The 26,253-nt window shown below is 38.7% G+C and overlaps 1 long non-coding RNA gene across 1 annotated transcript; it reads right to left on the bottom strand.

Moving 5' to 3' along the window:
* Positions 1–1,605: 1,605 nt before the first annotated feature.
* LOC146624059 (uncharacterized) lies at positions 1,606–3,225 on the bottom strand. The gene is made up of 3 exons (XR_014906534.1): positions 2,900–3,225; positions 2,597–2,723; positions 1,606–2,062 (listed from the first exon to the last, which is right to left on the bottom strand). It is a non-coding gene; the product is annotated as an uncharacterized LOC146624059 (long non-coding RNA).
* Between the last annotated feature and the right edge of the window lie 23,028 nt (positions 3,226–26,253).

The following is a 26,253-nucleotide window of genomic DNA, read 5'->3' as shown; positions in this document are numbered from 1 at the left end:
ACTGGTGTGAACTTCAGCCAGTTCTGCTCATTTAAGCAAATCAGATAGAGAGGGATCATTTACCTGTAGATACTGTTTTGAGTCGTTTAGATGTTTCTGAAATGCTTGGGATGATAATTGCTCTTCAAGATGTTCGCATCGATGACAGCATTGTCAAAGGTTTAAGATCAATTCAGCACCGTGTTCGTTTGGAATACGCCGAGGAAGAACAGTCTTCAAATGTTGGCCGTCCACGTCTAGAAATCCCGGTGCAGCACTCAGGACTTTAGTGCTGTCCGGGATAACCGTCGGGGTAATTGCCGATACATTTTCTGTGTCTCCGAGCACAATTAGGAGGAAAATGACGGAGGATGGTCTAAGGTAAGTTTATGCTGTAATTGAGCACCTGTGTGATTCTGTACACAGCATTGTTTAGGTGTTGACCTTAATTATGACGTTTGACAATGAATTATTATCGCTTACTTTTTTTTTGTTACTGTCTAAACTAAGTGGGGCAGCTACGGCTAAAGCTATCGGCGCCATCTCGGCGTTGAGACACGTTTAGCAGTGTTAGCTGTTAGTGTGTTAACTCGGAGACTGGGGTCAGTGGAGCCTGTAGGAACCTTTTACACAGAGAGTAGACCCACCAGCTTTCCACAGTCTACTTACTTATCACATCTTGTTAGACAACAGGGTCATTAGTGCTTTAAATAGTACATAGTTGAATGTTTCATTGCTGTTTGCAGTTGATTGTTCTCTGATAACGCATAACAAGGTTGATGTTAAATAGCGAGTTTATTGAAATGGTTTTGTCTATTTCAGCAGCATTATAGATATACTTTCTCTGGTGTCTTCGGTAAAGCTAAAACAAGAATACATTTACATCCTTGGTTCTTTCAGCATTAATTGGAAAACTTTGAGATTTGCTGTGCGCCTCCCAAGCCATTCTCTTTTATCCCACCTGTCAGGTATAGATGGCAATACTTTAAACAAAGTTAAATTTGTTATACCTGAAGAGAACCAATCCTGACCTAGAATGGGTGAATGAATAATTAGTTGGTAGCCAATGCCTAAGCAACTCACATAGGCCCTGGCAGACTCAATAAGTCCATCTAGGAACAGCTGCAGGAAACACCTCTTCAGTTTAGATTTAAAACATGTGCATGCTCTTTCAGGTTGATGAGGATTATGGTGTGGACTGGACAGGACAACATAATCGCTGCCCATCAAATGAGATCACCATTCCTGAGATTCAGCTCCCAGATGCACTGAATGAACAAGACCCTGCTGTGCTACCAATACTTCAGAATCACTTGTAGAAAGACATTATTACATTTAATCAGTTTCTATGTCAGGAGGATTTTTTTTTTTTTTTAAATTTCTACAGCTTTGTAGCTAATACTGACTCAAAACAGCATAACCAATTTCATTTTCAACAAAACAGTGAGTGGCTATAAAACAGGATTTGTTTTATACAGCTGTCACTTTAATGATATTCATTTCTTGGTTGGATATACAGTACATGTCAACTCTGAGCAGATTTAATACAATGAACACAGTACAGTAGTGTAACATCTTAATTCAAATAATTTTTTCTAGAAATTTTTTTTGTATCAGTAGCGAGTATAAACAAAACATATTGTGTAATTTATAATGTACAGTGAACAACTGATTTTGATATCTGAACTCTTCATCAGTTTATATTAAAAAAGCCATAAATGCACACCTGTACTCTGTATTTTTCACTGTCAAGTGTATTAAAAAGAACTAGAACTCACTAGATTGTCCGTTTCTTTGAACACCGAGTACAGTAATGTGATGCAAGAAAGAAGAAATGGTCTAATTTTACCATGTGGTTATGGAATCAATCGTAAACCAGACCAAAACCTGAGTCAGAGTTGAGACACACCTGAATGTCCATTAGAAATGACTCATAGGTACAGTAGTGTGCAGGAAGACGTAGTACTTCAAAACCGGTGGAAGACTTTGGAAGATTGCTGTTGACCACTTCCACAGTCATTTCTCGGCAAGACTTCCCATCCTGTCCAAAACTTGATGAGGGCTTTTTGTTGTGCACAAGATGCTGCAACAGAAGATTGTTTTAAACTATAATGACATCCTATATTCATTATTTTGAATCTTTTATGGAGAAATACCATAAAAGATGACCACTTACATACAGGGCACCAGACATTTTTGCCCCACTCAAATTGCTGTTGTAGCTTTTATAGATATTTTTATGTTAACAAAGCTAAAAGTAGTCTACATACAATTCTAGTGCAACTGATAATGCCACCACTCTTATGTATTGCATGGAGCAAATAACAAAACAAAATTATACTATAGCGTAGAGCTGGGCGATAGAACGATAACGATATGTATTGCGAAATAACTTTTTCTCAATAGAAAAATTAAACTATTGCGATAGACCTCACCGCTCTTGTCCTTTTTATAAAAAAATAAATAAAAATAAATATCGTGATATGAAAAAATCTCATATCGCCCAGCTCTACTATAGTGTACTTTGTTAATGACCCAAGATCACTGGACTGTATGTAATTTACCAAAGTATAATCAGAGAAAACCAATGGCAAAATACCTATCGCAGCAGACTTACCATTTTCAATGAAGGACCGAAGGTAACCTGCCACTCTGCATTTATCCTCGAGAGCATTCCTCTTCTTCCTCATCTTCATCTTCTGTGGCAGGCCACAGTCATTTTATAGCTTTACTTATCTTGTAGTCTTAAGAGCATCAGCAACATTAGGTGTATTTTTATTAAATGTAACCCAGCTGTTCAACTAACCCACGCATACAAAACAGTATATTGGTGTTTTGTGTCAACAATTAATGTTCATCCTTCATAAATTAACCAAATAGCTTTACTATTCAGATGTTAAAAGATGTGACCTGACTTTACCTCACAACAGGGAGCAGTCTCTGATTCCCTTGGTAAGAAAGGAGGAATGATGTCTGATCTTTCTGTCAGAAGCGGCCATACCATGGTTTCCTTAAGCCCTTTCCTCAGCTGCTTGACTTGACGACTTGTTTGTGTTATGACCTACAACGGTGAGACCAAACCAAAACTGAAGTTGGAGTCTGTAAAGTGACACACACTTTAAATGTTAAATATTTAAAGAACATCCACTGTACTAGTAAAAGCATTTTCAAATTATACCCACTTACAAAATCACTACGTTGAACTAAAATTGCTTTCTTTTCTTTCACATAGATTACTTGTCTTCCATATTAGCACAGAAGATAAGCCACTTTAAAACAGTCATGAACAGTGTTGGTCAAGTTACTTGAAAAAAGTAATCAGTAATTAATTACTGATTACTCCCCCCAAAAAGTAATCCCGTTACTTTACTGATTACTTATTTTCAAAAGTAATTAATTACTTAGTTACTTAGTTACTTTTTAAAAACACGATTTACAACCTGAAGAGGTGATAAAGTGATAGATCTTTCAGCCCAATTCTACTTTTTCTACATAATCCATCATACAAAATGTAATCAAATGGAAAAGTCTCTTTTTTTTAACTTGTTTTATCAGTTTTAATCTTTTAACTTTATGCATCAAGCAAAACATTTAATTATATGCAACATTCTCTGACTTGAATAAATTAGTTTAACATTTAAACCTATTTTCTACACATTCCAGCACATAAAATAAAATGTTTTTTGTGTTTTCACTCACTCTTTCAAACAGATGCAAGTAAAACACAGCAGAAAATAAATAAAGTCAAAGACTCAGCGGTCCTTTTGCTCTATTTTCACCTGTAAAGCAGGAGCAGGGTAGGCGGAGGGTTACCCTGGTGTAGGTGTGCTGCGGTCAGTTGAAGAATCCGCGCGAGTGTCTCTGTGAGTTTCCCATCACGTCGTAGCTACTCGGTGCTTGCTCGGAAGTTTAGGGGTTTTTTTCGCTGTAAAAAGAAGTTTTCTTCCCACGCACGATGGACGCTAATGTTTTTGTCACTTTTTATGGAATCAAACTCAAAGTAAGGTCAGTACTTCCACGCTTTAAACGCTGCACGCTCATACTCTCTCCCGCACTCCATATATTATCCATTGTTGATCTGCACACAGCTGCTGTCACCAACGTCGCACTTGCTTACGTCACTGTCATGAGACATTCTCGCAAAAAAAATCACGGTTTTAGTAACGCAGTAACGCAGCGTTCCTACGGGAAAGTAACGGTAATCTAATTACCGATTTTGCAATAGTAATCCCTTACTTTACTCGTTACTTGAAAAAAGTAATCAGATTACAGTAACGCGTTACAAGTAACGCGTTACTGCCCATCTCTGGTCATGAATAACTATTACCTACAACAATGTAAATAGTAATACAGACATTAACCCAGAAGACAATTATTTTCTCTTACCTAATTTATAGAATTCTTTGCTATGATAAAAAACAGTATTAAAAAAAATCTGTGACTAAACTGATTAAAAAGCTCATTTTTGCCAGACAGACAGACTAACCAAGCAATAATAACATATCGTTACTTACCCTGAACAGCGTTTCGTGGAGTGGAGCTAGCTGTGATAGCGTTAGCATTTGCTAACGTTAACACTGTGCGGTTGTGATGAGAACTTGGACCAGGGACCACTTCATCTCCAGTACACTGCTGCAATACGCAGACTGAGGTGAAGACGTTCAATCTAAGCGGTTAGCAAGTTCTCTGAGTAACTCAGAAACGGACTTGTTTCCTGCAGCCATGCCCTTCACAAGAATTGATACACCTGTAACGTTATTCGCGCCCAGTGTTTTGCATTTGTCGGTGCCTTAAGTTTATTTTGAGCTGCATACTGCCGCCAGCTGCATAGGAGATGCATTGCACCATTAAACCTAAATCGACAATTCATGTGCTATTACTTATGTCTGAGTAAAGGAGCAACCAATCACACAACTGGCTCCGCCCTGTCTTTCTTGATTGACAGACAAAGTCATTCTGCTGAAAAGTCGCATTATGAAATAAATAGACCATCGGGAAAAACGGGATTTTGAAATAAAGACTGACTTTGAAAAAAGGTCATTTTGGAATATAAACGGCTGGAAATAAATAAAATGCCTCAGGAATAATCTCTGTTATTGTGAAAAATAATGACCATGAAATAATATTTCACAATAATAAGAAAATATATATAGCAGAATGTAATATGCATTGTTTTCAAAATGTGTTCCATTATTTCACAATATCATTCTCACATTACATATCTGTGTCTTATTTATTCACATAGTTATTTATTTCATCTTGACCTATTTATTTATTTAATTTTGAACACTTTGGAGTTCCATAGGGGTGATGCGTATATATAAAATTCAAATAAGAACACATGCAGTGTTGGGGAGTAACGGAATACATGTACCGCCGTTACGTATTTAAAATACAAAATATGAGTAACTGTATTCCGTTACAGTTACCGTTTAAACAGGCGGTATTCAGAATACAGTTACTTTGTTGAAATAAATGGATTACACTGCGGTACTTTCCTGTTTCATTTTGTCGCGGGTCAGGACTGTTTGGGTTTTGTTTGACAGCTACGTTCTGTTGTTCCAGGCGGCAGCGTTACGGTTGCCATGGTTACAGGGCAACGCTCTCTCTCTCTCTCTCTGCGACTGCGTGTTTCCTGGGTGAGAGAGCGCCTTTTCGTTGTTGTTGTGCTAAGCTAACAGGCAGAATGCTACAAGCATAGCTCTAAAGAATGTAGCATCATGGGCAGTGTAGTCCGTGTTGCAGGGAGAATGGACTGCCATACACGTTATGGGTCTGTGAGCGCGAGGAGGGAGAAAAAGGGGAGCGGAAAGGTACGAGTTGTCATCGAGGAAAAACGGGAGCTGGAAGCATGTAAATATAATAATAACCACTTCAGCCAAGAAGAGAGCCTGACGAGCCCAGTTGTAAGTAAGCTATTAAGACTCGACTGTACACCGTGTTCGTGTTTTCCTCTGAAAACAATAAGTTCTGTTGGAGCAGCCTTTCAATGCCTCTCTCTGTCTCTCGCAAGAAAAGTTGACCCACACAACAAAGTAAAGCTATTTTTCGGCTATGAGCTGACAGGGACCCCGCCGTATTAGTCAGAGGTCCCTTTACTACAGTTCGGAGTCGCGGACCTTCAGTAATAGTAATAAATCACACAGCAATAGTACATTCACGTTGTTGTAAAAAGAATGATAATATATTAAGTAATCCAAAGTATTCAGAATACGTTACTGTCATTGAGTAACGTAACGGAATACGTTACAGAATACATTTTGGGGCATGTATTCTGTATTCTGTAATGGAATACATTTTAAAAGTAACCTTCCCAACACTGAACACATGTCATTATTTATATAACCCAAATTAAACCAAAATGAAGAAGCATTGTGTGCAAAACTAATAACAGCCTGTGATCCAATAACTTGTAGAACCACCTTTAGCAGCAATAACTTGAAGCAATAGTTTTCTGTATGACTTTATTAGTGTTTCACATCATTTTGGAGGAATTTTGGCCCACTCTTCTTCACAGCGTTGCTTCAGTCCACTCCTGAGGTCCCACCACCACAGCGTTTCAGCCAGTTGCGTTCTGGACTTTGAGTCATTGCAACACCTTCTGTTGCAGATTTTCTGCTTTGCTTGGGATAATTTTACTATTGCATGACCCAGTTTTAAATAAATAACGACGCTATAAAACATGCTGTAATATGTCACGTCTTGTTGTATTTCAGCTAAGGACAAGATGATCGTTTATTATGTTTTGATATGGCAACCATTAATTAATTAAAAGAGGATCTACTTTCTTTTTTTACTTTTTACATGATTGTATAAGACTATTTCTGCACAACTGCACTTTACTCTGACCTAATCAGCCACCCTTGGGATTCCTTGTCTGGGTGCAGTATGTTCTGTTCTTGTACCTGGAAGCTTGACATGATTTTATTGGAGGATTTCATGTTTCATGTAATATATCTGAGTTGGTTTTCCCCTCAGTTTGCTCACTCTCACGCTTCACGTTAAGTCTTTCTCTCCATGTTTCTATCACAGAGAATCACAGTGGGTTGAAAGTCATTCTGAATGAAACTGCCCCACAAAAAGGGAACAGGTCACTTCACAGAGGAATTTTAGAAACATCACTTTGTAATGATTCATTTTGGGTACTGCTCATCTCCTCATGAAAGTACCACCACTGACACAAAAACTCCAATTTAAAAACATATTTGTGTGCGATTCATTTCCCTGCAGAGTTCTCACACGAGGCTAATGGAAACATCTGTTTGCCTCAGTGCTATTTGCCGATGATGTCGTCCTTTGGGCCACATCTGCAATCTCTGGTGTACACTTAAGAAGTTTACTGCTGTGTGTGAAGTCAGAATCACATTCACATAATCCGCTGTAACTATTATTGCCACAGTGAGGTAAAGAATAAACAAAGGCGGCAGCTGTGACCTGTTTGTTATTAGTTTGCGGCAGGAGTTCATCATCTTCAGTTTGACATGTGGCTTTCCTCTGGCTGTCTTGGCTAACAACAGATCTTTAAAGTATTTTATGTAAAATCATAAACTGTTGGAGCTTATTGGCTCTTACATTTTAGCACTGGTGTGTCAGGCCAAGTTGAAGTGCTTCAGGGGCTCCGCTTAGCCCTGACATAAAGCTGAAGCAAAATGCCCCGTCATGTTTCTGAGGTGCAGCACGTTTGGCAGCTGATCCACAGTGTGCACTGGCTTTCTAATTCAGCACTTGTTTTGTAGACGTATCAATGCAATCACGCAGTCGACTGAGAAAAAAGCCATTTGGAGTTTCACATTTTTTAGGACTCATTGTGATTGAAGCGTATGTATTTAGAGCGCTATGTGTACTCACATCAAACCGGTATATTTTAAAAAAACCCACAAAAACAAATCTCGATGTTGAGGTTTTTCAATCTGTGGAAAATTACAGAGATATTTATGTCCATGTAATGAGAATGTTTTGTTTAGCCATCGTTTGAGTCACTGAATCATTCCCTAATCTACTTTTTTTTATTTCAAGCACTTACAGTTATTACAAGTGATTAAACTGTTTATTAGCTGTAATCTGCCACTTCGAAACCTGTTCGACAGATGGGCTTTTTAGGAGCAAGCATCTATAAATCTCCGTCACATAAACGTGATGGTTTTGTCTTAGAAAGGATTTGTTTTCATTTGTTTATGAGAGAAGTAAACCAAATTTCTAATGCCAATCTTATAAAGTCTGCGGTCGGGTAGTGTTTCATTATTTTTTCCTCTTTCAGCTCAGACTGTGAGGCAGGCACTGAGAAAAAATATTTATCTGAGTAGGCTCTAAGATAAAGTTTGATTTGCCAATTAAACAAATAAGCCAGGACCTATAAATTCTGAATACTGCTGATGAAAAATCCATTTTACTTTGCTATTCTGGCAGAAAATAATGAGTTTGATGGCAGCCTTTAAGCTCTGCAGAGAACCATGTAAGGATATTTCAGTCTGAGAGGAACTGATTGGAAGCACCTGGTGGTAAGTGTGTCAGACAGGCAGGTTGTCAGACTGTTCTGTTCTCATGGATGGACATGCCTTTTCTGAATAAATGCAACATGTGTATGTTATTCAATGAAAGTATAGGAGCTCCAGCTTGGGTCTCATTTCTAATGTCTCTGGACAAAGCCTCAGTCACACAGGCCCAGAGAAAGGAGGTCCCCAGTCATTAGAGAACAACATGTATTTCCCATCCGACTGGCGAGTGGTTGCTCGCTATCACTCGGTGAAATCAGCAATAATTAGGGTGCTACATCAACTGCAATTAAATTTATACAGCACATTTCATTACATGTAAACTCAATGTGCTTACCACAGATGATAAAAACATAACAACCTGCGTAGGTTACCTTACTGCTTTATGGCAGTGAACAGCACTGGTTAGCAGTTGTTGCTGTTTCAAAGAACAGGACCGCAATAACTGAAAGCACACTCACAACACTTAGATCTATTTCTGGGAACATTTAAAAGATCTGCGCCTGATGACCTGAGAGGTTTAACTGGTTGTAGATAATGAGTGAGAGATGTACTCGTGAACATTCAACACTCGCCATTTGCAGCGGAACTTGAAAAAGTGCAACACAAACTGGAAACAGAGAATGTTTGCCTTCAAAATAAAAGTTTTTCCCTTAACGATAACAACTTTTAACAGTCTGTGTTTTTGGTTTGTGCCCTACTTTTCACAATTTCACACAGTTTGCAGTCAAGTCGGTGTCTTCTATGCAAACTGCCAGGGATTACAACAATTTACGATTGAGCAACCGAAGCAGTTGCAAGGAGGTTTTCGGTGTAGCACTGTATGCCTCTTTGCAACCAATTTCAAAATAATGATTCCAGCAACCATTCTCCAACTAGTTGCAGATTATGCAACGTTTCTTAGATGCCAGCGGTTGCCAGCAGGTCTCCAGGACATCCAGTCCTGGAGACCTGCTTTGGAGGCAATTTCTATCCTTTAAACTGGATAGAAATTGCCTGCCTACTGCTTTAAAAACACATGCATATATGATTATTGTTTACAACAATGGAAACTGCATTCAAGTTGTTTTACTGTCTAGAGAATCTAAGCATTTAGATCAAATTGTAATGAGCAATTAAACCATCCTAACGTAAGTTTACATGCTTAACATCATGGCAAACTGGCAATAATAACACCGATTGCTTGCTGCCACTGAGAGCTGAACGTTTAAAAACTTTTACAGTATAAAGTTTAGCATCAGTATTATTTCATAACCAATTTGTCTAATGAATAAAACCTGAAACAAAAGCTGATACAACTGCATAAAAATGGTAGGACGTTGTAGAAAATGTGAATAAAATCAGGAAGCAATCATCTGCAAATCACTAAGACACTAAGTGTGTGTGTGTGTGTGTGTGTGTGCGTGCGTGCGTGCGTGCGTGCGTGTGTGTGTGCGTGCTTTAAGGTGCTGATTCCTGGAAGACACCACAGACAAGATGACCAGAGAGCCTTCACTTCAAAGCAGGGGATGAAGTGTTTTACATACGAACTAGCAGAGGACTCATAAAACCACAGCACCCTGCAGTGCGTTACTCAGACTGCTCTGCTCGTTTACTTCATAAAGCAGAGCTGCCTGACTGCATATGTTGATTAATGCCCCACGACGACTCTGCGAGCACATCAAAAAGGTCAGCTTTGTTTAAAATACTTCATGTGAACCCTTTCAGCGTAATCCATCATTGAAATGGTATGATGGTATATTGGGACCACTGTATATTCTGAGAGAAAAACTTCATTTCCAAAGTAAGGCTGTAAATTATTTAAAAACAAAAAAGCCTCTGTGTATTTTCATCACCGAATGAATATAAAAGGTAGCAACAGTATCCTCACCTGTTGCCTTTTGAATTCCTGTTTTCAAGCCAGTCTTTCTGAATTTGTCCATTGCCATGTTGCTATTGCTCGGTTCCATAGACAGTATGGCAACAATACACAGAGATACATGCGAAATCGTGCTATATAACATATAAACAAAACACTACAATTTCACTCACTTCACTGTCACATCTACAGTCAAGAGACTCCAATAGAGGTAAGGCCCAGCAGATAGCTGTATGTTGGGCCTACGAGTGACCACACCCTTGTCAATCAAATCTCAAAAAGTTGATTCAGTTCATCTGGATGTAGCATTTTCAGTGGGAGAAAAGTTTCATCACTCATAGAAGTGCTGAATAAGTCTCAGAGACTTAAAACATTATGTTCAGATGAAGAGAATCAACTTTTTGGGATTTCTTTATCTGGATGATTGCACATGCATCAAGACTTGTCAAAGTTGCTGCAACCTTTACTTTTAGGTTTGACACTGACTAGATGATCAGTGTACTGTATTTGTAGTCTAGGTATATATATATGTGTGCCCTCTCCTCAACGGGTAGGCTGATCTGAAGGAAACTGCAAGAACATTGTGACACATCATTAACCTATATGTTTAAAAAAAACATTTTTGTATATATCATCGTACCCCTGCCTATGTGTTTGTTTCACGTCTCACTTTCATCATGCACCGCTTGTACATAACTTACATTTTTTTTTATCCGCGATAGAATTTTGTTCGAATCACCACTAAATAGAAAATGAAAAACTTAAAAATTAAGGATTTAAGTATCACAGACATATTGCTTAAATGTACTAAATCAAATTCAAATTCAAATTTTATTTGTCACGTACACAGTCATACACAGTACGATATGCAGTGAAATGCTTAGACAACTGCTCGTGACCTAAAGAAAAAAAACGAAAAGGCTATGAATAAGATAGGAAATAAATATGAAAATTAAAAAGGGTAAATTTAACTAGGAAGGAATAAAATAAAATATAAATATATATATACAATAACAGCAGCTGTACAAGTATTAACTGGAAATGAAGAATATAATGACCAGTGTTGTGCAATCCACATTATTTAGTGTCTTGTGCAGTGCAAATATGCTTAAAGTGATTAAGTGATGAAGTGAAAACAATGTCCAGAATGTCCAGTGTGTGTGTAAGAACTATATGTGTGGGTCAGTACTGTGTGGTGGTGTGATTGAGAGACCGTATCGCCTGCGGGAAGAAGCTCCTCCTCAGTCTCTCTGTGTTGGTCTTCAGGGAGCGGAATCGCTTTCCTGACCTCAACAGAGAGAACAGTCTGTTGTTGGGATGGCTATGTCCTTTTATTAGGCCTTTAAATGTGTCTTTTTAAATGACAGGTTATAGATTAGGTTTTTACCAGTGGTAATAAAAAGAAAACCATTGTTTCACACAGATCTTTTTTTTTTTTATTGCTTGCTTTGGGAGACAGCCTGAAGTGCCCTTTGAAGGAACAGTTTTCAGCATGTCCATGTTAACTTAATCTTTCATTCCTTTCTCACAAATGTATGACTTCTCAGATAGCAAATGAGTGATAGGAGTTTTTTTTTCTTTGTAAATTTCTCATTTTAAGCTATGTGTTTTTCTCAGGTTTTTGCTCCATCCTTCAGGGCTCTACAGGAATTCTTTTAAACTACAATGACAAACTACAATGACCCTGATATGCAGCCCTATAAAAGTCTTCATTAGACCACAAACAGGCACTTACTAGTGTTTGTCAGTTGGATGACCTGGTTCCATAAACACCTGAAGAACATGTTTTAATTCATTTACAGTGAGCACACATCTTTATGTTGTAGTATGATTAGTACAGTTAGCTTTTCCCCCCATTTAATATGTAAGTCCTGATTCCTTTAACACCATCACATAGACTAAGAAAAAATAATATAAAAAAAACCAAGCTGACGTGTAGAGACAAAGGAAAGCAATGACGACATCCATGTTCCATATTGCTGTTAACTTATTCCAGTATGGGTAGACTCGCATCGCTCAACATTTCCACTGCTATCTCCCAGGAGAAAAGCTGTTGTGTTACTCAGCCATCAGCGTGCTGTTGTCATGGACTGACTGGCCCAACGCTTCAACAACAGCCTTTCTGGAGGTTTACTCAGATTGTAAAGGAGTCAGCAATCCAGCCCAGCCCCACCCTACTGGAGCCCACCATGTCTTTGATGGCAGAAAAACAGCCATCAAAGCAGAAAAACCACATTATCTTTCTCAGGCTTCCCTTCCAAGCTAGCGAGAGAGAGAGAGACTGTCTGAAAAGGGGGGAAAAGGGCTGGGTTGTTACTGAAAGCAGAAATTAAAGAAGATACTGGAGGTAAGGTATCAGTGCTAGGACAGCCATCTATTTTTTTTTGTTGTATTTTTGGGTTTTTTAAAATTTGGTTTGTTGTGGAAACAGTAATCCAGATAGCTGTACCCCATGTAACATTTTAGCTTGTTAATGAAAAACAGCTTTTTTGTCCTGTTGGGAATGGAGAGTTGATGTCACCTGGGTTTATCTGCTTTCAGCGGACAGTCTGGGTCTTACCTTTAGTTTGATTCAGAAACTGTTGTTGTTGAAAAGTACCTTCGGTGAAGTTTTGCTGAGTAACTAGAGCACAGTTATGGACAATATGAGTATTTATTCATATTGTTGAGCAATTAGCAATAATGTCACTCTTACTATGTGTGGTTATTGACAGTTTACACCAATGAAAATGTCAGAAAATCACGCGAGCAGTTCCTCTGACTCTTATAATTCTTCTTTGTTAAACTCATGAAAGTGTAAAAGTGGCGCATTATTGTGCTAAGCTAAGCTACTTGGAAAGCACGCTTTTCTCATCGGGTTTCTCTGTCACTGATTCCAGCTTTGTGGGATATTTTCGTAGGTGATTATATCAAGTTGTGGTCGCAACTAATGAAACACTCATGATAAAAGTGAAGTAACTGCAAATGTTCTTGCCTCAACACTCACATGTCTTTGAAAAAGTGAAATGATTCATTGACGTGTCTATAGATCAAGGACCACATATTCAGATTCATGAAGTTATGTTTTCCAGACTTTCGGTGAGGAAAAAAAATCGTAACACAAATGCAAACCCCTGTTGAAGACTTTTTTTTAATTTTACAGTATTATGCAAAAGTTTTAAAGTGGTCTTGAGAGATAGTCTCCAGATCTTTCAGTGTTTGTTGGGTTTTTTTGGACATTGGTTGCTTTATCACATATCCCAAATTTTTAGCCCAGCTCATTACCTGATCATTTTCAGAAGAACATTGTTTGTTAAGTAACTTAAAACTGACCTATGAATGCTTCAAGCACTACAAAAAGGCATTTAACTCGAACAGTATTGCATTAACTTTTTTAGGTACTTTGTTAGCCTGTTCCATGAAGACATATTGCTAACATTTCTTTAACTGAATCTGCAAAAGTTTGACGAATATAAAATAGTATAGTGTGAACTTTTGACAGTGTACCATCTATTCTTATATAAATGGTAAGTTCAGAACGACAGTCTGATGGAAATCACATTAATACCAGTCTGAAATCTCCCTAATATTGCCTCTCAAATCCCTTTCACGCACTTTCAATCCAAAGATTTTCCAATTCAAATTTAGTTGGGGCTAAAACATAGAGTCTTTGCCCAGCTGCACAATATTTTGCAAAATGGTGCATGCACAAATTGAGAAAATGTGTTCTTTAAATTATCTGTGAAAATAAACTGAGTGCACTCAGGAGCGATTTGTGAGTTTGTAACATTGGTGGAGAAGTCCACCAATATTTGCGGTTCCTACTTTGGCTCCATTTAAGGAGAAATTTGAAAGAAGTAGCACAGAGTAAAACAAAATGCGTGACAAATGTGGCTCCGCACAAGAAAACACTTTACATATTTCTAATGAAAGACGATCTGCATTTGATCAGTGTTAAGACTTGATAGTCAGATATATCACAAACACATGCTACTCTAGAAGGCATATGTTCACTTCAATATATGCAAAGAGCTTCAGCTTGACATCCCTCACTGAGCGATCAGAGCAGTTTGTTAACTTTAATAAAAGCCTTGGAAAATACAGAGCAGAAAGACATCAGGGGTGTTGGCTCTACATAGTTCAGAGTTTTCTCATTTGAAGTTAAGCTGAACTTTGTTCTCTAACTTTATGACTAAACTGGAGTATTTATCTTCATTAACACCAACTACATTTTAATTAGGGACCTCATCTAATATTTATTCTGTAATAATCATTAATTAATATTTAGATCCATCAGTTAGATGTCTTAAAACTACTTGTCAGTCTGTTTTTTTCCACACTAGATGCAAATGGTGTATGGCGTGTATCTGTGTGCAAGAGAATCACAGGGCCTGATGCATTCATTTATCGGATACTATTCAGAGGAAAAGAGCAAGCTCACGGACACATGCACACTCTATTCCTGACAACGAAGCTAGTTAATAATACAATTTGGAACGTGTGCTGTTTCATTAAGATGCTTGCTGTTGTCACCAATAACCACAAGTAAATCAACCAACAAAGAAAGCAAAATAAAGCTGTAACTGTAAACAGTTACAGTGTTCATGTTAAACATGGTGAAAGTATGTGAAAGATCACTGTGAGGGAAAACCTCAGGCTTCATATTGCCCTAAAAGCTTGACTTCCATTGTTTTTTTCTACTCTCGAGCCAAGTTAACATCAGGCCGCCACAGATGAACTTATATGGTATTATCAAATTCCTTTTTGCAGGAACAAGCCATGGGCCAGCAAATCAGAATAAAACAGGCGTTTGGGGTGGGGTAAACACAAGCTAGAGGGAGAGAAGAAACCGAGGGGCTGCAAAAAGGGCTGTTAAAGATAAAGATACTCAAGTTGAGCCCAGGAATTAAAAAAATACAGAGTTGGAGCATACTAGGGTACTTTTAAACTTTACCTGCTAATGGTGTAGGATTCACTAGATCTGAACAGATCCTCTCAACTGTGAATATGTCATATGGTAACTGTGCTTTAACCCAAACACACATTTTTCTTACCTCCCAGCTCCCAAAAGTCTGAATCCACTATAGATCATTCAAACATAATCTTTCATTAAATACAAACCCACAGACACAGAAGACATTTCTGTATACCAGCACAACACTTGGCTTTGATAAAAAATTTAAGGCAAGAACCAGAAAGAGCACAATTGTCAAAAAAATGTTTGACCGTGTATATGAACATCTGTATGAGAAGGAAGGCTGACGTCCATTTTCATGTGTACACATGGGCACCTTGACCCCGACTGTCAGTGAACATGCTCCTAGTATTGTTTTATGACTGGAGCACCACAAGCTCAACACCTGTACAATAAATCACTAACTTAATTGCGTAGGTATCACATAACCCAGCAGGACTTTACTGACATCCACAGAATTACCCATGGTGGAGGGCCTGACATGGGTGGCAGGAGTTGACTCACATGCTTGTCATAGATGGTGCTTCTCAGGTAAGGAAAACATCCATCCATTGTCTGTCGTCTATATAGGCTCGAGACAAAGGGCCCTGAACCCTCTTCTTGGCAACTTCCTCAGACAACCAAGGAATTCGCCAAACTAGCTAAACAAGAGACATAATGTCTCCAACATGTCCTGCATCTGGCCCAGGGCTTCTTCCCAGTAGGTCATGCCTGAAGAAGCTCACCTATAACTCACCTTGGGGCGACTGTGGCTCAGGGGGTTGGGAAGCGTATCTGTAACCGGAAGGTCGCTGGTTCGATCCCCGGGCTCTCTGTCCTGGTCGTTGTGTCCTTGGGCAAGACACTTTACCCTACCGCCTACTGGTGTTGGCCAGAGGGGCTGATGGCGCGATATGGCAGCCTCGCTTCTGTCAGTCTGCCCCAGGGCAGCTGTGGCTACAACCGTAGCTTGCCTCCACCAGTGTGTGAATGTGAGAGTGAATGAATAGTGGCATTGTAAAGCGCTTTGGGTGCCTTGAAAAGCGCTGTATAAATCCAATCCATTATTATTATTATTATTATTATAAGCAGTTAAAGAGGCATCTTAGGGAGATACCCGAACCGTCGCTACTTACTCTCATTTTAAGTAAGTAAAGTAAGTTTATTTATATAGCAGCAGTCTGTTTAATAAGAGGTTAAAGTATATATTTTCGAGCTTGCCAATTTAGCGCTCTGTATGTTAATATAAAAATTTTAAAACAAATTCTAATATCAAATGGGAGCCAATTTAAAATGGAGTGGTGTGAGCCTGCTTGCTACAGTGCGTTACGCCACTTGCTCTAGCATTTGGTGTGAAAGGGGTGATTTATATTAGCTAGTCAATAGGGATGGGTACCGGTATCGGTTCTGACATAAACGGTAGTAACCAGACCGAAAATCAGCGCACATTTCAGTGCTTTTTTTTCCTGAGCTGTGATACACTTTAGATTCTAGCCAATCATTTTACGTTTCCGAGGATAGTAGGCGGGTCCAGGTACGCACGTTCTTTTACGCAGAGCTACAGATTAAAAATGCCCAAGGCGAAGCGGTCAAAAGTCTGGCTGTACTTCACAGCAAAATATGCAAACTCAGCAGCCTGCAACAAGTGTTTTAAGCTGATACTGATACTGATACTGTTAAGGAGGTAACACCTCAAATCTGATGAAACACCTGGCGATGCATAGCGGTTTTTTTAAAAGCCGAGAAATGCGGCGTATTTGATAGCTTGCCTCGAGACCTCACACCATGCACATCTACTGCGGGTGTGGTGCCTGTTATCGGACCCGGAGTTAGCAACATCCCCCAAAAACCCGAAGAGTAGAGTCCTGGCCCCTAGCCCTGCCAATGTAGCAGAAATGATGAGGACGATGATGGCAGCAGCAGCCGTTCTTCTCTGCGTGAGTAGCTTAATGTTGTTCGTGTGTAATTTACGTTGAGTAGGCTAACCACGTTATTACATTAATGCATGTAAGGTGAACTAGCAAACATCATCATAGCTACATGCGGCTGTCTTCTTGTTTGATGGCAGATACTCCCTTCACCCTGGCCAAAAAGGCTAAAATGACCAAAGAAAAAGTGGAAAACAGCTAAACATGAGAGGTTTTTGGACAAAGTTTGTGTTTTTTCCATTGTTTAAGCACTGCTTCCAGCCAAGAGTGATACCATATATGCCCCATAGCTGCAGAAAAGGCTAACATTGTTATCTTTTTACAAAAAAACAGCTGAACATGGGAGGTTTTTGGACCAATTTTGTGTTCTCCATTCTTTAAGCACCGGTTTGAGCACCGTTTAAGCACCGGCACCGTTTCAAAAGTACCGGTTTGGCACCGGTATCGGATAAAACCTAAACGATACCCATCCCTACTAGTAAATAAGGTATTACATTTACGTATGTGATAAATGATATGCATGTGCAGTGCTTTTTTTTTCCTTTTCTTTTTTTTTTAAAGGTAATTATTGGAGCGCTAGTCACTAATCCAGGATAAACAGTCAGCTATGGTGGAAAGGCTATCCAGCTGGTGAGACTTAAAAAACATATAGGAGAATATCATCGGCAAAGAAATTATAAGAAATGCCGGAAAATGATTGAATGACACAGGCTAAAGGAATGACGTAGAAGAGAAATAATTACGGATCAAAGACTAAACTTTGTGGAACTCCACATCAATAATATGTCTTTGTCAGGTTTATTGCTTCTGCTCAAATAAACCTATGGTATAATAACATTTCCCCCTTTCCAAAATAATGTTTTAAAGTAAGTTTAAAATCATGCTGATAATGTTTATTTAAAAAAAGGATAATTTTGCCTTTACGTTCATAAATGATTACCCCTGTCATAGTTAGTATTTACAATGGTTAACCACAGCAAATAGATCCACATATTTGATTTAGCACATATTTTTACACCAGACACCATTTGTGACACGACCTTCCCAGAACCTTTTTTGGCCCCAGTCTTAAAAGACTCCACTGAAGCCTGTTTCATTGTTACTAAACCTTCAAAACTTCATTCAACAGCTGTAAATAATTACCACCTGACCTCTTTACAAACATATTTGGTTTCTTCTATTTCACTAGCTGAGCTAATTTGCTTTGTTGTTATTTTAAACCAGTTTGTAGTGTCTCCGTAGTGTAGTGGTTTACACATTTGTCTAACACATGAAAGATTCCTGCTTCAAGATATGAAGCAGACAGAATTGCCTGGAAGGTTTGCAAACTATATCAACTCAGTTACAGACCAAAGATCTTTTTAAATTATAGCTCTGTAGCTTTGTATACTGTGGCCCTGAGAGGCCAAACGGACTGCAACTTAAGAAAACACCAGCAATAAGATAAACGCTGCAAAAGCACACAAAACACAACGGAAATAGGAAAAACGAAAACAGAAATAGGAATAGGAAAAAAAAAGAATTCCAAAACAACAAGGGAAGTGTTTCTGGGGAGACAATAACCCGACGGACCAGTTGCAGGAACCCAAAACATGTTAAAATGCCAAGTTTTACTGTAGAAATGACGACTTCATGATAACAGCATCGTATGGGAATGTTTTGATAATTCACCCATTATTAAGGATGTATTAAGGAAAAAGTATTGCATGACTAGGGGTGTGGTCACTTGAAATTAAAGGTCGGTGCTGTTTGTCATGACTTTGCTCTTAGGCTGTTTTTCACTTTGTGGACTGTCTCCACTGAGCAAAAGGTGGCGTCACAATGGCTTTATCCATTTAATTTGCTGATAAAGGTTAGTAAGAAAAACACCGTATTGTTGTAGTTACTTAATAAAAGATGCTGTTTCTGGCCAAATGGAAATGACAGAAAAAGAAACCTGTGAGTTTGATTCTGATTGCACAGAGTGGAGGTACACCAGTTCTTGTTTCCATACAGACAGTAGAAAGCATCCAGAAAAAAAATTATGTGAACACTTAAATAAATCAGACCAAAGTAGAGGGTGATATGAGATCATGAAGTTTTATCTCAGCAATCACAGTCCAATCAGTACCATGGGAGTGGGTCAAAGACACTTAAGGAGTGAAGACCAGCTAAAGCCTGCACGATAACATGAGGGGGAACACTGCATCCACTGCACTCATGTTTCTGGCTGTTTTTGCAGACCCCATCCCTTCAGCTCAGAGTGTTCTGAATCGTGGCATGGAGCAACCTTCCAAAAAACAGGAAAAACATTTCAGAAAGTCCCTCTGTTTGGAGCCAAGTGTTAATGCAAACCCTTTGACTCTACAGGAGGCAGTGAGGAGGAGGAGGTGAAACCAACCCAAGCTGAAGAGCAGCACAGGCGAATGATATCACTTCTCTCTTCATTAGTCCAGCTTGCATCTGATCTCACCCTATATTCACAGAGATTGAATATCCACTTTGCATTAAGTCCGAGCACAACACATAATGTCAAAAGTTACTCTTTTAGAAGAAGCTGTTTATATACTCAAGTCTAAAGTGTAAAGAAATTAGCAGAAAAGAGAATTGTTTTTCATCTAAAGTTTCACCCTAACCAAGAAAATTTTGATTTTAAATATATTTTCTATTGTAACAGAAGAGCTAAAGGTTATTCCAAACAATTTGGACAACTTTGGCGTTTCATCTGCTGCCAGAGTTTTCCAGTCAAAATGCTGGTAGCACCCACAAAGAGCTTTCTTAGTTTGGTCATGTCAGTATAGACCATATCTGTGAATTGAAGACTTACAGAGAAAAGGGGGACTTCAGCGCTGTAACAAGCCACCCACTCCCACTCCCCTCCACTAGTGTGGTTGTTCTTTTTCATGTCAGCTTAATGTTTTGCATTCAACAGCTCTTGGCTGCTGCATTTAAAGCTAGAAAGATCACATGCACTGTCATTTTCAGTAATAGATTTTGCCACTTTATTAAACACACACATCACTATGTTTATCATTACAAAAGAACAGATTTGAATCATTGAAGTGTCCCACAAAGACTTGTGATTAAAATGTAATTGCTTTTTGCAAAATTAGACAAAACTTTTAACTTTATTCAAACTGCAGTTGCCATTTTGTTTGTAGTTGATTATGTCATCTGCAGCTTTTTGGGGGTTTATTTCTTGTTCAGTGGGGAAAATCTACTCTGTTTTGTCTTAGAACAGGTCAATTAAAGTCAGGTTCAATATCTGAAGTGGAAATGCAACAGCAGACGTGATCATCACTGACCAGTAGAAGTTTGATTGTGTTAAACTTCATAATTGAAAAACTGTTTCTTCACAAAGTCCCTTTCATTGAGTGTATTGCTGCCAGCTCCTCTGTAATCAAAAACTCTAGATGAGTAACTGGGCTCTGGTGCATACATCACAACTCTGGTCCAGAGCCAAGGAGAAAAAGTCAAAATTGCCCACTTCATTTCTCGATTGAAGCTCCAGATTTCCTGCAATGTCCTCGATCCATTTTGTTACAGACTTACTGGAGTTTCTGGAGAAGGGCACATTTCCAAATGTTTCTTTTTTCAGTGTATATTAGCATAACAGAGTCCACCAAACACTTTATGATAAACTCCTCGCGAAAAAAGTGGCTTATGTTTTACAGTAATTTTGTGAGAAATGATGAAGTTGGTCTTGACTGCACCGCTACAGCTTGGTAAAAAGCGCTAGTTGCTTTTGCGGATTTCCTTTTTTTTTAAGTTTCAGATGTCAATCTCCATTGTACAACAGTCACGTTGTTGTGTTTCTCTGCATGTTTAGGTTCATAAAGGCAATTCAAGATGTAATCTCTAAACACAGCAATCTGCTCTCCACAAACTAAGGTCATGGCTTTAGCTCTGACTTCACCACATAAATATTGCGAAGTCCATGTTTCATTAAAAACTCTACATACTCATGCTTTTTATTATTTATTGCATGTGTGTGAATTGCAGCGTTAGCAAACTCGCATCTCTCATAAATGTGTTGGCACTGACATCACAAACATCAGACCCAAAACATTCATTGGTAAAACTGTGTTCACTTGCACACATCTACATCCATAAATTTAAAAAAGCAACAACAAAAAAACAGCAGTCATCTTAAAAATAAAAGAAACAAAGTAGTATTGTGATTTACGACAAATTGAGAAAAAAAAACAGGAAGTCATTCTCTTTTGGGGAGTTTATCAAAGAGTGTTCTGTGGTTGAAATGGGACAAACATGATCTATAATATTACTATCCATTTATGTTTATATCCTAATTATCCGGTCGTTAAGTCTGACGTCACTAGCCGTGTCTGGGCCTAAACTCCGCTGCAGGTCCATATATCAAACGATCACTATGGCATTACTGAGAGTTGAAAAACTGTCTAAAGTCTTTCATCTTTAATAAAATGATCAGCGTTCTGCTCTACCAGGTGTAACAATTGAGTTTAACATCCAGGCATCCATGAAAATGGAATTTATGACATTTAACGGAGTTAGAAGTTAGCAGGAAGTTAGCTCGCTAGCTTCTATCTAAATACAATATAGCATGTCCTGACTGCAGGGTTTTGGAAACAAATTAAAACGTACAGCTCTGTTATCACTTCCAACATAAATGAAGACAGAAAACTAAACAGCAGTGACGTTTGTAGGGTTACTGAAGTTTGGCTAGTTGGTATATAATGATGTGCTACGTGACCGCTAGCGACACAGCTATGTTAGCATAATATAAACAAGCTAACTTTTTTTCCACTCGATAAAAGTTAACGTGAGTGTTCTCGGTGGTCAGGAACAAATGTAATCGCATGGCAGGATGCTGTAAAAGAACCAAACTTCAGCCAGGAGAACAACTGAGATAATCCATCCACAATACGAGGTTAGTCATACATATACTGCTGCATGGGCTGGGCTGTAGTTACATCCTAAGGTTTTAAAAACTGAGCTTAATGAATGATTAGCGGTAATAAAAGCCGAGGGAGGTCAACAGTGATCACTGACTGTTTTAGGAGCTTTTTGAGATTAAATAGAAGAAAATAGAAAACATTAAACATGTTAACAACACAAAAGCCATATTAAACGCAGACTATTTTAGGCCTGGAAGTAGGATTCGTCACGTCATCACTTAACAACCGGATACATTGACCTCAGGCAGGTCGGTCAGAGAGAAACAACTGACTGAATGTGACCCGACTGAATGTACAATGGCCACTTGAATACAATACAGTCAATACAGCTTAGCTTAATGGCTTCTCCATATATCCTAAGAAATGCTATACAGCCATAGCAAAAGTATACGTGAAAAACTAGTGATCAGATATACAAATAAGAGTGATAAATGCCATTCATTTCAAGACAGAAAACTTGGCCAAAAAATTAATAAATAAAATGAAATAAAATTCAATTAAATATACAGACTATGTGAGTCAATCATATTTGCAGAAAAGTTAAGAAAAAGCAGGATCTGAACATAATTGTTTGCAGCCTTGTTCCAGGTATTTCTTAGTGTTTTCCTCACACCTCAGGAGAGCAGTCACAGCCTAAATCCAATTATAACCATTTTCCAGAAGTCTCAAAGCCCCCATTAAGCTATCAGACCTCATTTGACCCAGGTCACTTAACAAACAGAAGTGTCAGGAGCCGACTGCTTGACTTCCACTTAGGTATTGATAACGATATGATCTCGGCCATTTCTTGGGGTTACTGTAGATGGGTGAAGGGGTGGGCGTCAGGAATAGTCCTTTAATTAATGTTTAAACAGATTAAACAGGCGTCTACAGCCACTTTTCAGATCACAGTGAAATTTTTGAAATGTAAATGAGTTTTAATGACAGCCATACAGAATTTGTAAGGCTTTTGTCTTTTTTTTTCTTGATTGATATGAAACTGACTGTCACCATTTAACAAGATTACCTCATTTCTGCTGTGCAGTGTCGTGCTGAGCTGCCTGGGGGAAGGCTCAGGTAACAACTCCAAGGAAGTACCTGGGGAGCAATGCAGTCAAGCGCCAAATCCAAGCCCAAAAGGGGGGGTGTCTGTTTTGTAGCTGTCTTATCTGACTGATGACATTAAATGAAACTCCTAGATGTACTATTGCAGATATATTTTCACCGCATAAGAAGAAGAGTAATGCACAAAAGTTTTGGAGTTTCTGTGCTGCAGCTGAACAAGAGAATTATTTCATGATCAACTTATCTAAACCTCTTCTAGCCCCTTGTAACACTTTCTCAGGACATCTTACTCTGCACCACATTTTTGTTCTTCTAAACTAGCTGACTCCAATCTCCCATAATGTTAGCCCTAATCCCCCATACATTGATTTACACACTGTCCACACAGCTCGGTCTGCTCTCTGTCTGCACAGAGATCAGAATAATGACTTGTTGTGATTCCTGGATGCAGGTCAAATATTACTGCCTTTCCTGGGGCTGATATAGTGTCTGCCGTTTCAACACTCCTCATTGACCTCATACATGGCAGAAAAATAACAGGATTTCTTCTCTGTGCAGTACATGTGAATTCTGATAAAGTGCAGAGTATTTTCTGAAGTGGCAACTGCAAGCATGCATAAAATTATAGAGCATTTTAACATAGCTCACCTACTGAGAATTTTCAGTAATATTTGAAAATATTATCTTATTGAACTTCTATCTTTTCTTTTATATGGTCTAATGAGGCATGAAGAACTCAAACTCAGGCCTCAGTGACACCCTTCCCACTGTGTTATATCTGTTTAAACAGAGAAGACCACAACTATAAGCCTGGTTTTCGCCCAGGGCTTAAAAAAGCTACTTATTAAAATGACAGGTTTTATACTTCCTTTGAGCTACAGGCTGTATACTCTAAGGTAAAGAAAGTGTACTGTGGTATGGTAAAAAGAAAAAAACTTTACGAGCATGTTTCATAATGTTCCGTTGTCAGGGGGCACCTTTTTCCCCCGTCAACCATTTACAGATGAAAAAGAGAATTCACACTCACATGTTTCATTTCATCGCCATGAGACCGTTGCAGTCTTGAATCTGCAATGTAATCTCCACATGAAAGCTGCAGTTTTTCTCTTTAATCTCTTATCAGCAGTTAAGACCATAATGTACAGATGTATAATTTTATGGCTATAGATGTATAGCTATGAAAACTATACGTCTATCTCTGTGTCAAGCACAAAAGAGCAGATGCGACCTTATATGGGCGACTGATGTTATGCACCAAAATACTGGAATACCAAAAACAGCACATTCTTTCACTGAGATTCAGAGAAATGGCTCTAGTGATCATTACCTTTTCAACTTGAAAAATGATAAGCATTTCCATTTCGACTGGGGAGCGCAATGACCTCTTAAGAAGAGCTATTCAACTGATTAGCACAAACAAAGAATGGCATAAAGACCCTTGTTTGGCATGTGCTCCATACCCATAATTTCAAATCTCTTTCAAATAAAGATGATTGATCTTAGTAAGCTCTAAGTAAAAGAGCTTAGATTCAGGACTCAAAGAAAGAAAAAGTCAATATAGGAAGCAAAGGGAAGTAGCAGAAAAGCACGCAGCTCATTAGAAAATGTTAACTTTAACAGGGGGGCAGGCTGACACTGACTGAATATAAGGGGTAGCAATTATTTTAAAATGGGCTGAACCACTATTGCTATACAGGCTGGACAGAAGGAATCATGGATACAAAAGCACCTCTCAAAAGCTTTAACCTAGCCCTGGATGGATGGATGGATGGATGGATGGACGGACGGACGGACGGACGGATGGACGGATGGATGGGGTTGGTGTATAATCTTTTTGGCAAATATAAACCTGCTCCTGATGAACTTCCAGATTAAACTTTATACAGTTAAAGTCAACAGTTGTTACAGTTTCCAGAAGTCAGTGATAAATGCTTTGACTCACACAGTTGTTTTGAAGTTGGGGTCACTATGAGGTCAACATCACCCTTCACTTTTCCCTTATCCATCGTATCATATTTCTCCTTTTTAGCCTGTTTTAAGTTTATAGTCTCAGAAATGCATTCACAGCATTGTTGCCTACCACTATGCCCACTTCCATGCAACGTCTTTCCTTCTACTGGTCAAATAATCAAATAAACTAGAAAAGGGGTGGAGTACAGGCAGTAGAATTGCTACTGGATAAAGTCATATAGCAAATGCAATTCTTTTTGAGAACACAGGGTTTTTTTTTCTAAGTAGATGGAAGTAGGGCAGGGTGTGGGGTGTAAGAGTTCCTTAAAGGCTACACTGCACATCTGCACTGTGCAGCAGAGGACACACCACTAACAGGAACCAGATTGGCTTTATTGCAAGGTCACGTACTACAATCAGCAGTTAGGCTTGCTCACGCCAAAAGATTAAATTCTGTGTCATACAAGACGTATTCTTACGTCATTGGATGTACGGGAAAATGGCAAAAGGAGTGGTGTACAAAGATTTCACAAGAATGCTGATTTTAATTACAGATTGAGTTTGAAAACAAAGTATTAGCTTAAAGGTCAGGAAACACATTTGTTAGCTGGTCGTATTCACCTGCTGTGAATAATCACTACATGTGGAATGTTTGCACAAATGTCCATGAGACTGTACATTAATCATTACAACACTGACATTCCACTGTAAAACTGAGACAGTTCATGATGCTTCAGCAGCTGCTGGGCTTTTCTGACACTTTCTTAGCTGTGGTTGGTCATGCCTCATGTCACAACTATTGCAAACTCATAAAGAACATCTGCTGTTTGGGACCATGGTGAATTATAATGAAACTAGTTTAATACTATTGTCATTATCATCGTGTTACTGATATGAAACTCACGGCTTCTTTCTTAGGTACACCTTGCTGGTACCAGCTTCTACCTCCTTTTGCCTTCAGAACTGTTAATTTTTCGTGGCATAGATTCAACAAGGTCCTTGAAACATTCCTTTTGGTCCATATTGACAAGATACTATCACACTGCTGCACGTGCATGGTGTTAATCATCTGCTCCACCACTACCTAACGGTGCTCTATTGGATTGAGATCTGGTGACTGTGGACGCAACTCGAGTACAGTGAACTCAATGTC

The sequence above is a fragment of the Diplotaxodon limnothrissa genome, linkage group LG10 (genome assembly GCF_057381915.1).
Source record: "Diplotaxodon limnothrissa isolate DT_005_m linkage group LG10, D_limnothrissa_male_GT1.1, whole genome shotgun sequence".
Taxonomy (NCBI): domain Eukaryota; kingdom Metazoa; phylum Chordata; class Actinopteri; order Cichliformes; family Cichlidae; genus Diplotaxodon; species Diplotaxodon limnothrissa.
The sequence above is the reverse complement of the archived record's forward strand: the minus strand, read 5'-3'. Positions and strand labels throughout refer to the sequence as shown.